At 41.2% G+C, this 16732-nt stretch overlaps 1 long non-coding RNA gene across 4 annotated transcripts; it reads left to right on the top strand.

Moving 5' to 3' along the window:
* The first annotated feature begins 1166 nt into the window (after window positions 1-1166).
* Window positions 1167-16680, top strand: LOC119156302. 4 transcript variants are annotated; one of them, XR_005107059.1, is made up of 7 exons: window positions 1167-1395; window positions 3165-3250; window positions 4897-5090; window positions 6318-6414; window positions 11519-11555; window positions 13793-13878; window positions 14213-16680. It is a non-coding gene; the product is annotated as an uncharacterized LOC119156302 (long non-coding RNA). The 4 variants fall into 4 exon arrangements; XR_005107058.1 differs by having other exon boundaries at window positions 11519-13878; XR_005107057.1 differs by having other exon boundaries at window positions 6318-13878; window positions 14295-16680.
* The last annotated feature ends 52 nt before the right edge of the window (window positions 16681-16732 follow it).

The following is a 16732-nucleotide window of genomic DNA, read 5'->3' as shown; positions in this document are numbered from 1 at the left end:
GAGAGTTTGGGCTCACGGGACAGATGGGTGGGTGGAAAAGCTGTTTTTTGTTTGGGGTTGTTTTATTTTATTTTTTTTTTTCCCTCCAGTTTGGGCTCTGACACACAATGTTTCATTCTGTTGTTTGAGATTTTGCCACTAAAACCTTGGGAAGAAAGGAACCTTCTTCCCCATTGCAAGGCTGGTATTGTTTGGGATACCCTGCTGGGCTTCTGAAGAGACGTGATGACAGACACTCTGCAACAGACGTAAAAACCAGCTCTGGAATCTGAACAGCACATCAAGCATGTGAGCAAAAGCTACGCTGACTTGTGTGTGTCTTCATCATCGCCTGCCAGTTGCAGAACAGGCTATGTAAGTATAGCACTGTCAGTGCTTCTTGGGAGAACTGGCTGCTTTGAATAATTGAAGAGAAACGCGAAAGATAATTTACGACAATGAAATGTGTAATAGTAACAGTGCAGTTTCTGGAAAAACAATGCAATGTGGGGATATGGAGATCTGAGCTGTAAAAGCCTGTAAGTCAGTCAGATAAACCACCAGGGATTCCCTCGTACCGTAGTGAGAAAATTCCCAGTCCTCAGTACGGATGTGAGATGTCTGCGCCCAGTCAGAAAGAGCTGAGCCCCTTAGACAATTATAATTAGATCGTTAAAGTTTAATGCCTGGCTGTATCATTAACTCTATATTGTAATAATAAAAGGGTGGTGAGAACCTCCAGTAAAAGAGCCAGATGATGTGCTATTCCCAACCTGTGATTCCTGGGGATTATGGGCATAGTTGCAGCCAACACACAGCACAGTTCCCATGTGAACAGATCTGGTTTCAAAATCACCGCTATGAAATAAACACAAGACTTTTAGGCAAGTGAGCTCTCACCCAGTTTGGTTTGACAGCAGGGAGTGATTCCTTAAACATTCCCGGTGCTGCAGGGCCCAAGAGGATGCTGTGCTCTGACCTTGCCTCACCTGAGAGCAAAAGATGGCCGAGTAGCTACGTTCATGGCAACAGAAGAGTGGGAGCAGAGAAACAGCGCAGGTCTAACGTGGTTAACCCAGGCTTGGTTGATCAAGGGCTGCCTGGGGCATAGGGAGGCAGCCCTGAAGCGGGGGGGTCGGCAGCAGCTGCTTTCACTCCCCACAGCAAAGGGAGCTGTGTCTGCTAGATCTACCCACAGTGAAGGAAGAGGAACCTTAGCCTAGTATATCTCATTTGATCAAACAGTAAAATTGGTACTTAGCACACCTGAAAATGCTTGTCAGAATCCTATTTTTCTGTTTTCCTGTTTCTAGCTTGATAACCTTGCATACTTACAAGTTCTACAGGGGTTAATACATTGGAACTACCTTGGGGATAGAAGTATTTGGAAGCACTGGAATTCCTGTTTCTCCAAGTGTGAGTGGATGTTATCTGTTCATGTCTGACTGTGTCTTTGATATCTTCAGATGGAAGGTGATGGTGACGCCCCAAGCTGTTTCATGCCAGCCATATATCACCATTCTGGCACCAGTCCTCCTTTGACATCTGACCTGAGTACTATCAGTTGCAGTACATTCAGTTCCCTAAAAAGCCAGCTTTTTGCTGTAGGGAACACCGTTTCCTGTAGCTGCTGGCAGACCCAAGGGGCCAGGGAACTCACTGGGCAGGGCTCTCCCCCCAGGACTGTCTGAAATCCTTGTTTCCACTGTAGTAGGGGCCCTCTTTGCCCATACGTGGCTTGCACCTTTGAGGGTAGCTCAGCCTTGCACAGGGGACAGGATGGATAGCACTCATTGAATGAATGAATGTTCGGTGTCTCACTTGGTTATTCCATGGGTTTTGCCAGGTCTTCTGGGTCATATAAGTTTCCAATGTATCCTTTATATATAAAGCTCTCTCTTTTTGTGGACTTTTCTATGGTGCTGATCATGAAGCTATCTGAGACTTTCATATCAATGCATTAATTTTTAATTTGCCTGTGTGAGGTGAGGAAATGGCCCAAAAGAGCAGTAGAGGGGATTTAGTCTGCAACAGGGACGTTGAGAGGCTCCAATCATTTCAGCTGGTTTTGAGAGACTTTAGCACTTTAGACAAATCTGGTTCAGACTCCCACTGCATGGTGAGACTCCCAGGATTGGAGACCATCTGTGAGAAGCTGGGAGTACCTGAACTTTTATTTTATTTTATTAAGTTTATTTTCCCCACTGTCTTCAGCTGGAATGCATTCAAACCTACTGGCCAAACCCAGGTCATCTTGTGGACCAAACCACTTTGAGTGCTCAAGTTGACAGCCTTAATACTCTGATTTTTTTTTATAACATATACTCTTTTTAGTGTGATTCCTTGGGAGCTCTGCACAACCCCCTTCTCCCTAGACATTCATGATGTAGTCTCCCATGCAATCAGTCAACAGGTCTGAACTGTTAGAGCCAAGCACAAGCCTGACTCACGAATGGGCTCTCAGACTAAAGATGTCACAGTCTTTCTGAAAACTTGGGAGGGACTCCCTAAGAGCACCAGATTGTGAGGAGAAATCAGTACAGGAGATTCTGTTCTCACGATGATAATAGTAGCTGAAAAGTTCATTTTGCCAGTGGGATTCCCATTTAAATGCAAACAGGGGAGGGCTTGTGATTCCTGACTGAGGTCTAATGGCATATAGGAGTGGGATATTTCTTTGAACATGATCTTGATAATAACATTTACTAAGCCCTGTTTGGCTAGACTTACAAAATAACCTCTGCCAGTTGATATCACCTGGACCACTGGAATTTTTGCCCTACATTTTACAATTATCTACTCACTGTATGTTTTTTTTTTCTTTTTGAAAATTGCAGAACTATTTTTTTATTCATACTGAAGGATATAAAGACATAAGGAAAAACTTTGCTTTTTCTCCAGCCCCCATTATTTAATGCAAACAGTTTTGTCTGAACATTTCCACTGAGGCCCAGTAACTTGGTTCTGACTATGCTTTTAAGCCATATTTCATCTAATGTTGGGAGGGAGTGTACTTCTCTGCTGCTTTATAGTTTGAGCTCATAAAGAAAAAAGACTGAGCATTTCTTGCTGACAGAGTACTTTGGAAATTTAGGGTTTGGGGTTTATATTTTTAATATTACCATCCCATGAAAGTAAATAGATAATTAAGACTTTTTTTTTTTTTTTTTTTTTAATGGGGGAAGAAACAGCAAGGGAGGATGAGAGAGGTCCAGATGTCAGTCTGACAACCAGCAGTCTCTTGAAAGCGGCACTGTGGTGGGCAGTTTCGGTATGGTGATTTGTTTGATCTATTATAAAATCCTCTACACCAGTGTGTAGCTACCACCCACTTCTATTTATTATGCAGTTTTATTTTTGCTTGGTAATATTTTTCTTGTGTTTATTTTAAAAGGTCTACATTTTGTGGTGACAGTCTCCCATTTTCCAAATTAACTGCTAGCAGATGTTGCTGTGTGGTGTGAAGCACACACAGCAGCCTAAACCGCCAAGGTCTGGATACTGGCTTAGAAAAAAAACTACCTTTGTGCTATTCAAGCAAGTTTCAGGAGTGTCTATAATATGCTTATGTAGAATCTTGTTCAGAAAATAAATTACTGTTGTTTTTGTAGCATTTAGATGGCTTTAGTGTTTGGAATTACTGCTGAAACCTAACAAGTCTGTACCATGGTTTATGAAATATCATTTGAGCAGTGTTATTTAGAAAAGGATTAGCTACGGATACATTATATACAGGGGAATGCAGGTAAGTAATACTTGGAGCTACAACTACCCAGTATTGTCCCTTATAAAATCCTTGCTACTGTCGCACATGGCTGCTAAACCTTACCTTTTGGAGCTAAAAGCTTCAGTGCGAGCAGAGCGCTTTGAGTACGCTGCTTTTGAAACTGTTGCTGAAAATGAGATTGAGAAATGGGGGTTTGTGCTTTTCCTTTTGGATTAAGGTATTGCAATTTGGCTGGGGCATTGTCCTGTGGCCAAGGATGTGCTTTTTTTTTTGCTGCATCTGTGAAATTTCATCTGGTTTTGGACAAACCATGCATTTGTGAGAAGCTGAGGTTGCATATGTTGTAGAGTGACTTGCTACTCATCAGGGCCATTTGTATATTATGCTACAATTGCTCATCCAGGGAACTAGGCGAGTTATAAGCACTCGCTGTTCTCCATGCCTGGTGTGAGTAGGACAAGACGGGGAAAGAAAAGGGTATGATAGTGCAGCGTGTAGTTCACTGCCTAACTTGTTGCCAGACTGCTCAGGAGGACGCGTGGCTGGTGTGGCTGTGGCTCCACCAAGGCAGGTTTTTAAGATCTGTTTGTGCGAGTGTGTTAGGAACGACGCAGGTATAGTTGGTTCTGCATTAGGGCAGGGAGGTGGACTAGAAAACCTTTAAAGTTTCCTTTCAGATCTACCATTCTCTGTCTAAGCCTTGCTCTGTAGCCTCCCTCAAAGCAATTGGCAAGTTACCCCGTGAGATACGTTACTGCAGAAGGGCTGTCCACTAGATGTCAGTGGAACTTCACTGAAATAAGATTCAAAAAGCCTTTTCTGGTCGGTCGTTAAAGAGGTGATGTACAGGTGAGCATCAGCACTGTGCTTGCAGCCCGCTCAGCACCGCGCCTGGGCTAAGGCTTGTTCTGCTTCTCCATGGGCATCCCACGCTGACCTGAGGAACGGAGCCATCCCTGGGCTTCTGTGTGGTGGCCAACACCTCACACAAGTTTAACACCCGAAAATGAGACTGTTTCGTGTTAAGGTTTTGAAGAGTCTGTGGATGGGTACAGCAATGCTTTTTGGGATTAGCACTGTGTGAGCACGTTAGAACAAATGCCTTTCTTGTTGTGAAAGTATTTCAATGGTGATCTATTTGCTGGGATTGCTAAGGATTTTATTTTCTTACCTTCTTATTTTCACAACAGCTATTTCTGCATTTTATTCTAAGACAACTCTGTGATGGTAAGGAATATGCAGACTTCTGTATGCTTTTTCGCTTTAAGAAAAAGCTGTGAAGAGGACCTGAATGGCCTTGTTATTGAAGTTGCCGAAGTTGTTGAAGAGGACCTTGTTATGGCCTAATAATCTTGTTAAAGGAGCGTTATCACAAAGGTTGCAGGTAAACAGAAGTTGGTCTTCACCAGTGTTTTTAATGCATAAGTTGGATGAATTATATCTGCTTTATTTCACTTGACCTACTAGAGGTCCCTCCAGTTAAATCACCTGTAGTTGGCCTACAGTTGACCCTTTGTTGACTTATTTAACCATCTGCCTAGTTTTCAGAACAGGTTATGAGCATTCAGACTTAAATCAGTCCTTGAAAAGGTCCTGTCATTAGGCAATAAGGCTCATAGCTGATAATCTGCCCGTCACATATTATGAACACAGATGACAATCACTTACCTCTTTTATGTCATAAGGCTGAAATTGCCTGAAATGAGGAAGAAAGCCATTATTTAATCAATGGAATTGCGTCAATTGAGTAAAATTTGTCTCTAGTGTAAACAAATGGAATGTCTTTGCACTCTGTGAAAACAAGACAAAATTACTTGCAGATCTTGCAGATCGAAAAACATAGGAAGTGGGCTTGTAGGCTGACACATTCAGGGTTTCAGAGTATGCATTTAAAATAATTATCCAGATTGCACTGGATTACTTAATATATTTTTTGTATCATGTGTATACACTTTTATATTTGAAACAATAAAAGCAGTATTAGTCCTTTTTTAGTCATGTTTGATTATTTGAGAAATTCCTTAGAACAATGCAAGATTACTACTGATAAAAGTATTTGTTAAATAAGAAAATGTCAAAAACCAGTTTTAACTTCTGAAGATGAACTGAAGAGCCGTCATTAGTGTGTTGCAAGACACAGAAGGTTTTGGTACAAATACATATAAGAGACTTGATGTGAGAGAATGATCTTCTATTAAAAAAAATAAAATTTAAATTTCCTCCTTGTAGCCTCATGAATATATAATAGCAGAACACAATAAAGAATTAAGCAATTTCTAGATTCATGCATTTACCCAAGTGCCCCGTTTTTAGTACTATGAACACTCAATATTTAGTGGCTGCCTCCTGGAGAACAATTTATATGTGAAATAAACAGAAGCTGCGTAGGGTGTTGGGATATCAGCCTGCAGGTATTTTGCATATCTTTAAGTTGTCCACAGGTCCAATGGGAGAAAATGTGGGTGTGTTAAAGATATATGTTTCTAATCTGTAAACATTGTGATTTACTTGCTAAAGTAAATTTTGTTTGCAGTTTTGTAAATGACCTAAAGTGACCAGCTGGAGTAAAATCAATCATGTGTTGAATTGAGAAGCTGATCTTGCGTTCTAGAGGCAGCAGGTATGCCTATGTAAGTCATCCTCATTGATTCAGGAACTGGGATTGCTCCACAGAGAAGTTTGCAGGAAGAAGCTGGTCTGGGAACCAGGTATTTAATTTTTATTTTTTTTTAAAGCTCCTTTTGTGGCCTTTTGGAGATAATGTTGGATGATTGAAATAAACACTGTAGGAAAGGTAAGAAACTCTGGGTTTAATGTGTAGATCTTGATTCAAGAACCTTCTAGGACAGCCCGTTTACTCAATGAATGCCCAAAGAACCAAGCTGAAAGGCATTTAATAATTTCGGCGCTTCATAGGACTGGTCTGTAACTGTGACATGTGATAGCTGACAGGCAAAAGGTAGAGGGGTGGGCAAAATTTCAGCACCAAAGATCACAGAAAAGATATAGTAAATATGCTGTGCATTAGTCCTCCCCTTTCTCTTCTTTGAGCTGTCTAGAGGTTAGGAAGGGATTTTGAAGGAGCAGTGTCCGCAGCAGGGAAGGAGCTATCAGTTGAAGGAGTCTGCACCTCACTGTTATGGCGTCCCCTTCTGCCACGCTCTGGGCCAGGCTCTGACTTGAGGAAGCAGAGTCCCCTGCTTTTGTGCTAGCTCTGTGTGCATCAGTGTGAGGATGCAAGATATAACTGCGGTCCCTGTAAAGGTGGGATCGACTGCCTACTGTCTTCTTCATCTGTCAAGTTATGCCACATGGAAGAGAGCACTTGGAAGATGCTGGGCTGCATCTTTTCCCTAATTGTGATTAGGGAGCAGTGGTTGTGGTGGTGTTTTCCTCTCAGCTTTGTTTCGGGAAGATAAAAGGAGAACGAAATGGCATGTTGGTGGAGCTGGAGATCTGGAGTCAGAGCCGTTGGTTCTGCCCTTGACCCTGCCAATGCACAGGAGCTGCAAATTATGAACCAAAGTTACGGAAGAAACAGGGGTTCCTTGCTGCCCCAAAGTGTTGGGTCTGGATTTCTGACAATGCATGGAGAATGAGCTTGTCACCATGTGATGCCTAGGGGTCTCCTCTTCATGTGCAGTAGTAACTCTTGTGCTCTTTCCCTGTGCCATGGAGCTTAGCCTTCCGCAGAGGGATTTGAACTTGAAACTCCTTTGGTTTATTTCAACATGACTACAGGTCTCTCCCACATCTGTCTTTGCCACAGCCCTAAAGTCACTGTCTGGCTAAACAACAGTCGGCAAGTTTTTTTACCACTGGGGTTCCTGTATAGCTGTTTATCCACACGAGCCAGAGTTTCTGTATTTCCACGCTGGCAACTTGAACTGGACCAGAGCTCAGACTCTGCACGTGGCCTCTTGCAGCGGGGTGCGTTTCCCGTTTTATGGTGGGGGTATAAACTAAGGGCACATTTTATGGGGAGGAGAAATGGTTTGTCCAGCTGAAAACAGAATGGAAGGGTGTGAGTGGGGAGGCTTTGGGTAGCAGGGTCTGTAAATCCTGGGGGACAGTTCATATTATTCTAGATTTTGAGAAATCAGCAGGAAGGCAACTGCCAGCTCTGGTTTCATTAGGGTGGTGCTCTCTGAAACACCCTTGGCAGTTGCTTTCACATACAGGTCAGTGTAATGATAAAGTTCACTTCCTTTCATTGGGGGGATTGCTTTGGATATCTGAATATATATATGAATATATTTATTCAGAAATGCCTGACATAGTAGCTGATAAAGAAAACACTATGCTGGATTTTCATAAAATAAATATAATTGATAGCCAGTAATCAAGTGACATTTCTGTATTTGTTTGAGAATTGGATTCCTACCACTTCTAATTTCATGCTCTAGGGTCTTGTTTTCCTCCTTTTGTCATTCCAGAGAATTTGTTCCCTTTTAACTGAAATAAAAAAAAGTGCTCTTTATTCTTACACTCTGCATAGTAAAGCACGCTTAAGCAGCAAGGTAGAGAAATCTGCACCTTGAGAGAGTATCATGTTGTACTGAGACTTCTGAGAGATTAGCTTTTGAAGAACCTCTTTGTTTTTATTCTGAATATGATCCAGTCCTGGGGATTTAATTTTCTTCTCCAGATCATTATGTTTGCATGTTTTCTTATCAGAGGAGGAATAAGTTTAGGGCATGAGCCTGTAAATCTGTTTTCACATAATTCGTTAAGAGTCACGTGGTACTGGTGCCATTAAAGGGAAAGATACTGTTTATCTTTTAATTTTGCAGTGACATCTAGTCCTTTCAATATGGTTTTCATCTTTAGAGCTCAGTGCATTATTCTGGTTTCCCACACTACGATTGTTCAGAGATTGGCAGGTCTGTGAATAAACCTCACATAAATTTTGTTCTCTTTCTGCTCAGTCACTCTCCCTTCTGCGTCTCCTTACAGTGCCCATCATCCAACCAAGTCAAGCTGCCTTCAGTAGTGAAAGATTGGCTCTTTGCTAGATAGCCTTGGGTGAACAGAGGAGCAGAAATTTAGCAGGATCTTGTAAATCATTTGGGTTTTCTCTCAAGTCAGCCAACTTTCTATGTTCAGAGGCCAGATAATTATCCTTTTGTTCAAAAGAATGTCCTTATCCATTTTCCATAAAGAGATCTGAAGAGTTTATTGCTTCCATGTTGTGATCTCTTAGCAGTTGCTGAGGTTTATGAATGACTTTATCATTTATGAAAATGCTATGGAGTGCTCTGTGGGATTTGCAGAAAAAAGTTTCTGGTTTCCTCCTCTTTTTTTCCCAGTAACACTCTGAATATCCCAGGGAGTGGTTTCAGCTGTGTTCAGAACCACAACCTGTAAGAAATGATACCACGCTGGTGTGTCGTGGCAGCCAGGCGCAGTGTGACCATGGAGAATTGTCCCATGTGTGCCATGTATGAAGCAGACTACTCATGGTTAGGGCAGTTGCTATCTTTGTGGGGACAGACAAAGCCTGATTCTGCTTGCACAAGCTGAAGTCACTTTTGGCTCTGCAGAGGGGAGGAACAGGACCAAAGTCAGTTTTGAAAGTGGATTTGAAAGCTGTGTCTAGTTCACTTAGATGCCCTTCTTGTTAGGAGTTTGAGCGTTAAGGGATGAAAAGTGGAGTGATTCTTTAAGGTCTTCATCTTCCATGTCCATCTCCTGTTGACGTTGATGGGGAGTGGGCTCACAAGACAAAACCAGTAAATGTGGCCTCCAAGGATGACTACAGCTGTGATTTCCCAAGCCTTTGTATCCTACTGGGAAACTTTCAGACAAAAAGGTAAAAAGCTTCCTATTGCCAAAGGTTCAAATGCTGTATTTAAAAGGAGCTTGCTCCAGGTTTCTAAAGGCAGCTGATCAAAGCGTGTCTTTGTGCGGGAAGCACAATGCGCTTCACATGCACCCAAATTAAGTTGCTTTCCTGTAGCAGCAGCAGCATGACTGAGTGCTAGCCTGTGCTTCCCAGGAAGCCTGCTTGCCCTGTTGTTCCTCTTCTCTGAATGAGCAGCTCTCAGCAGGCAGCTGCTGCTGCTCTTCTAATCAGGTTGATTTTAGGTAAGCTTAGTGTAAAGAGTGGGACTGCATTATAACTATGGAGAAGAAAGTGCCAAGGTTTTTTGAGTGCTTGTAAATTTAGTTGTAGCAGCTGCAAAGGCTAGAGGAACTGTGGCCTGTCAGTCCAGGAGCTGGGGCTCCTGTTTGGTAGTGTCTGCTCAGCTCTGACAGAAGTGTGCAAATACCCTGCTTGAGGCAGAGGAGCTGTGTTCCAAAGACAGCTTTTGGGCTGGGTCTGAAATCTTAATTTTTGTAGATCTGTCACAGTTCCTGCTAGAATTGACAGGAGATGCAGGTGCCAATATTGCTGAATAGCAAGATTTGATTCAAGTTGGACGCTCTTGGTTTCAAGCTGGCAGTTGAAAATGCTGTTTCAAAGTGTCTGTGCATATCTCTTGAAGATGTGGGATGCTGTCAGGCTTGGCTGGCTGACTGGTATTTGCCAGTGTGTTTTAAGACCCCTCAGAGGTTTAAACAATTGGACGTTCCTGTTGTTATTAACAATCCTAAGGTATTTATTTTATGATAACTTGGGCTGTATTTTATTCAGAGCAGCTCAACCTGCCTTCCAACATCTATGAGTTATGGTTTGATTCCTTGCCAGTCGTTTCTCCAAAACCTTGGTGCTCTAGATTTTGCTTTGTTCAGTTAGACAGCCTGAGCTCTTCTGGCCTTGGGGGCAGCGGGCGGAAACATGCGACGTTACATCCCACAAATGGTATCAAGTTTACAGTGTGAGGGTCTGCTTTACCTCTGTTTCAGTTCACGCTGCCATAACCCCATTTATTTCAACACAGCAGATCTGGAATAATACAGGTGATAGAAACGTGGACAAAAATGCCTGATGGCAAAAATTCCTCTGCTGCATTAAAGTTAGGTGGCCAGTATACTGAGATCCATCTTTATTGCTTGCATATTTTATTGTGTTAAAAATGATGATTAAGGGAGATCTGAAAGTAAGGTAAAAAATATGGAATGCTTGAATTCATTAAGAGCCAGAGGAAATTCATTAAAATGTGCTTTGCAGCCCCAGGCCAGTTCCCTACCTGTTCTGCAGAAACACAAGCTGACCGCCTTCCTTGACTCTCTCCTCGCCCCCACCCTCACCCCCCCTTCCCGGCTTTCACCTCCTGATTAGTCCTGTTGTTTCTCTAATAATAAACCTGGCTGCGTGTCCATCCACAAACACTTTTGTCGTGTGCCTTGTCCGGCAAACAGATGCTGTTGAATTTCTTCTGATCTCTTTTCCTGATGAATCTCTTCATTGTCCGTATTGTTACAGACACAATTCAAGATTCTTCAGCTTATTTCCTGGTTTCTTTTCAAAATGGGATAGGGATGACGATTTATTACTTGCATGATGTTAGGCCTAAAAAACCCTTCCTGGGCTCTTACTCAGTTGTTCCAGGGGCTATATAAAACCAGAACAAAGGCAACGTGTGCGCATAATGCATACTTTTTAACAGGTTATTCTAGAAAGGCAGGGATTCTCCTCAACTGTGAGACAAATTCTCTTCTGTTCAACTCCGTTAGCTGTATACCAGGATCGAAAAATCTGATCATTGCCATTTAACAGTTGATGCTCTTCATGCAGTCCTTAATAACTTCAGTGATAAGAACGATTAAATGAGAGCTTGCCTGTTGCAAGAGGTCGTATTTCAGAGGATAACTTGATAATTAATTTTTCCTGAAAAGAACGCTATGTCTTATTTGTTTCCCCTGCAGGAAATTCTGGTTCATCAAGGCCTGATCTGCTGCTTAGGTAAGTTTGGGTTTCACAGGAGAATGAAAGACTGGACATTGGGACGTTCCAAGAAGATTTTGCAGGAGCTTAATGTAACCTGAGCCAATTTAGCAAATATTATTTGTATTTATTTTTCACATCTAGCTTTCTAAGGCATAATTAACTGCTTCTAGCAGTTCTTGCTTGTATAGAAGTTTTTAGTTGTTTGGAAGCTTTTTCTACTGAAAATCTTTAGGTTGATAAATAAAAACAAATGCTAGAAGACAGGAGAGCTCCTAGAGAGCCATCTTGCTTATATAGCTGTTCCTTCCCTGGGTATCTGCCACCGCCTCCAGGGAGCAGGATGCAATGAAACCATAGACGCTCCTTTGAGGGATTCTCACTGAGCTGTTGACAAGTTCTTCATGGGCTGTGGACAATATACCACTATGCACTTGTGTCACACCACAGGGCCTCCCATTGACGCTTATCCTTTTCGTTTGGCCTCTGACCTCCGCTGCTTGCCACTTAGTGAAACGGCAGTTCCGAAAAGAAAGCAAAAGTCAGGCCGAAGTAGCTTTCATCTACCTTGCATAGCCTAGCTTGTACTACTCGCTATTTTTCAAATTAGTAATAATACAGATCCTATATATTTTTCCCATTTTGAAACAGAACCCATTCTTGAGTAGAAATGGACAAAACAGCATTGTTTCCCTGCTACCCAGATATGTGAATGTTTACGCTGACATAATTATTTCCTCCTTTTTTTTTTTTTTTTTTTTTTTTTTTTAATCAGAGGTAATCCAGAACTAACCCAGAGATTTAAAAAAATGTACAAATGCAAATTTACAGATTTGGTCCCTCTGCAGTTTCTGGCTTTCACGTATGTTATTGATCTTTACTTGGGCTTACTGAACTGAAGGCAAAATGTCATGTTTAGGTACATTTTAGACAATCCATGCAGCAATTATTTTGAATGTGAACATCTCATTCATTTGGGTAATTAAAATACTCCATTACAATTGTTCAGTATATAAATGCTAATCTTTGAAATCTGGAACGGAAATAATTGTATTACACTTGATCTGTGACTGTAGAGCTACGGCACCCCCAGCTCTTCACACAGTGATGCCAAAGAATAACTTTGGTGGCCTACAAGTCTGTTAATTGAATTACTGGATTACAGGAATGCTGAAAACCCTCTGTCTCTAGCCAGGATTCTGTGGTGTCAAGGTGTCGTACAAAATCAGAATGAAAAATCACTTCTCATGACACATGGGTTGGAAAATAACCCAACAAGCCTCCTCCATTCCTCTGCTTGATCCTCAGAAGCAGTTGAACAGTACCCCTCCTCCCACTGATTTTGGAAGTGGTCATCAAATGAAAGGGTAGAGCTAGAGGGAGGGAAGATGCTGATTTAATTAGAGATCTAAAGAATCTGATTTTTTTTTTTTTCCCCCAGCATGTAGTATTGTTGTAAGTCAGCACCTACTGATGTGTGATGATTACAGGCAGCCAAGAAACTGACCTGTACATCCATCCTTCTAGACTATGATGGCAGAGGCAGGACACTTTCCTTTTAAGAATAAGCAGTTTTCCCATTTTGTTTAAACTGATCCAGAGAAAATAATGAAAATGAAATCAGATGAAATATATAGGAAGGATAGCTGGAAAAGCAAATGAAATGTTGAAAATTGACAGTAGTCATTTACAAAACAGGCAAAGCTTTGAAAATATGCTTAAAAGATTTAGGAGCATAGATTTTATCAAAAGCAAGCAAGATTTGTATTCTAACCCCCAATATAGAGTTTTGAGTATTTTCTCTAGTATTTGTGCTCAAGTTTGGCAAAAAAAAAAATTATTAAAAATGTTTATTTTTGAAATTAAAGATGCAGAACTTCGGGAATTGACTTACTAAATCTTCAGTTTTGATCAGTGGTTTCACAGTTTTATCTAGTGCTGCTGACATCAGAATATTACTTGAGAAACTGCTTGCTTTCATTCAAGAAAGACAATAAGATTCTGACTCAACTGGCTGGATGATTTAAAAAGCTGCCTTGTATATGAGGACGGAGAGATGCCTGAGCTGTGATTTTATTGTTTTTTTTTTTAAATACTTGCTTTTGGCAGGAAAATTACAAAAAGTGACAATCAAAAGTTTCTTAGCGATGATTAAGCATCAAGGCACTAGTGGAGAAAGGAAGCTGCTGGATATCCTAACGATTTAAGTTAATGCTGTAACCAAGTTGCCTTCATTTTCTCCTTTGTTTCATTAGGATAGAAATAACGGACCACGCTGAGAGCATTTAATCCTTTTGCATGCCTTTCTATGAACTAAGAAGGTGGTCCTTGCTTGAAACAGGTAAGACCATCATCAGACCACTAAGGTGACCAGTTGTAGCTTCATTCACACTGGTGTTCAGTGGATGCCAAGCATTTGCAGGACGAGGGCCAATATTTATAACTCCAATCTACTGCATGGCTCTTTTTCAGTTCTTGATTCTTAACAGGTGCTCTCCCCCTGCCCAGTGCTCTGCAGGCTGTGAAAACAATTGAAGGTATTACGGTTAGACACTAAATACATCATGAAGATTAACTTGATAAATGGTCAATTCTGGCTTCATGCTTGAAATTTAAGTCAATTGTCTGGATGAAATGTGTAAATCCCTGTATAACAGACATTTATCTCTTTCCAGACTTTTCAGTGCTCTGCACAAGATGAAAGCAAGCAAGTGGATAATTTTTTCTGGTGGTGATGCTGTATTTTTCTTCTGCTAGGAATAATTTCCTGGGATGTGGTGTCCAGCTGTGTGCATACAATATGTGTTGACAATGAGGGACACAGGTACTTTGGCAAGTATTTCTACTGGTGATGCTCTGAATAGCCTAGGATCTGGTAGACAGCCCAGGTGGAAAATGGGATCTTCCCTTCCAAGCATTCCTGCCAGTGTCCTACAGGTCACATCCCTGTGCTTGGGGCTTGCCCCTGACATGAGCGAGGGGAGTATTTATTCTCCCTAATAGCCTGCAGGAATTGTGCTGCATATGCTTTAATGGGAATATTCTCTTCTCTCTTACCTCTTTCCCGTCCTCTCCCTCCTGACCCTAGCTTTTCCCCTTCTTTTACCTTTTCTGGATGGATTGTATGTTTTCAAAGTTTAAAGCTTGCTTGTTTTCCCATTGTTCCCTAAGTGCCATGGCTTGAAGTATCACAGGCCAATCATCAAAGCACCTTTAATAAGGGATTTGTCAGGAACTCATGTGTGTATGAGCTATATTTCTTTGCACAGTGAATTTTGTGGGTTATCAGAGCAAAATATGACTTGCTTTGACAGTGGTCCCATCATAAGCTCTTACCTTCAAGAATTCAACCTCCTACTTTTACAACCTATTCATAGTCCCTTTGGAAATTTTAAACACAGCATGTTAGGATGTTGGTTAACAGCAAATAAACCTGTGCGCTGACCTGCCCATGTGCTAATAATAAGTCATGAGTCTGCTTTTTAAGAAACTCTGTCACAAATGGTGGTTGAAAAAATAAATGAACGACTGAATTCCTACAGATAAGACCATCCAGATGGGACTGCTGGGGGGTAGGCTAATGAGTTAGCCCTGAGGCCTTGACAGTCTTCCTTCTAAAAAAAAGTGTTGTTCAGATGAGCCCATGGCCTCTATTTTCCAAAGGTGAAATTTACCATGGAGTGAAGGGCCAGCAAAAGGTCTCTGCCTCAGGCGTGCACGAGGCTTGACAGATAGATAAGGTTTGTGCTAGCAAACTTCGATTTTTGGGAGTAAATTAGCTCTTTTGGAGAGGTCCTGAAGTGCGACCAGACCTAGCCGTGAATGTTTTGTACAGGCTTTTGACACACTCCTGGTCGTCAAGGATATGCAGAGGGGCATGCATTTATGGATTAGATAGTGGATGTATGATCAACTTGCTTATACCTTTTTAATGAGTATGCATAAGGACTGCGTGTGTGGGAAATAGGCCATCATTTTTTGCAAGAATTGGATGGCTTTAATTTCTAGCTTTGTTTTTTTGTTATATCACTGTAGCAATTAGTTCCACTTTTCCATACTACTAATCAGTTCAGCATTTTCTGAAAGGACTTTCTGTACTGCAGAAATTACTTCCATTTGCATGGAAAGTTGGATTTGCTTAAAATAAAAAATGAAATTTGTGGCCAGCAGACACACCAGATATTAGGTACCTTTTTGGGGGGTGGGAGGTGGCTACAGAATATCACCAACAGACAACAATGATATGCAGCTATTATCTCTATTGCACAAGTATTTCAGTTTTTGGGTGTACGTGGTGATGGTGTTGCTTTATTTCTTGGACAAAAACACAGTGTGGGTAAAAACTACTAAACTCCTTGGTCTTAGGAGTTGCTTCCTCTTTTGGCTGATGGACAATTTACAGAGTTAGTTCCATGATTTCTAGCATCTCAAGAGTGCATTAGAGTTTCACAGCAGGAGATTTGTAAAAGGGAAAGGAATGGTGTACAGGGAATTAAAAGGTCTGTAAAACTAGAGGCTCGCTCTCCTGTGAGGAGTGATCTTGTCTAAATCAATAAATGTCTATAGTCTGTGTTTTTCAGCTGTGATTATTAGGACTGTGTGTTCAGTCAGTGCATTCTGAGCAGAGCTTAGTAACACCAAAAAATGTATTTACAGCTATTTGTCCAAATTCTGAATAACCGTCCCTTTTGTACTCTGTTCTTTGCTATTCCCAAACCATAGTGCAGACAGGCTTTGGCTCAGAGTCCAGTGAAGTATTTCTAAGCATGCTTAACTCCAGGCACATGACTACTCCAGTTAATATTTGTAAGACTTTCTACAGGCTTAAAGATAAGCACATGCTTAAATGGTTTGCTAACACTGAGTCTCATTTTTCCTGAGTATTTAGAAGAACGCTGTTTTTGGTGACTGCGCCATGCACAATAAAAGATGTTCTTGAATAAAGGTCATTATTATCTGTCATTCATTTTCCATTATTCTGTATTAATTGTTACCTATGGTCCTACTAACTGTTTATCTTGGATCAAAAACTTTGCTAAAGGGGCATCAATGAAAAGTTGCACTTTGATATAACAAGTAGTGAAAGCCAAGGACTAAGAAAAAAACCTTTAAAGTCCAAGATTTCTTTTGCAGAAATGCTATGTAAACATGTGGAAAAATGAAATACACTAAAGAATAAGAAAGCAGGAAAGAAG

Source organism: Falco rusticolus, chromosome 12, assembly GCF_015220075.1.
Source record: "Falco rusticolus isolate bFalRus1 chromosome 12, bFalRus1.pri, whole genome shotgun sequence".
Classification (NCBI taxonomy): domain Eukaryota; kingdom Metazoa; phylum Chordata; class Aves; order Falconiformes; family Falconidae; genus Falco; species Falco rusticolus.
The sequence above is the reverse complement of the archived record's forward strand: the minus strand, read 5'-3'. Positions and strand labels throughout refer to the sequence as shown.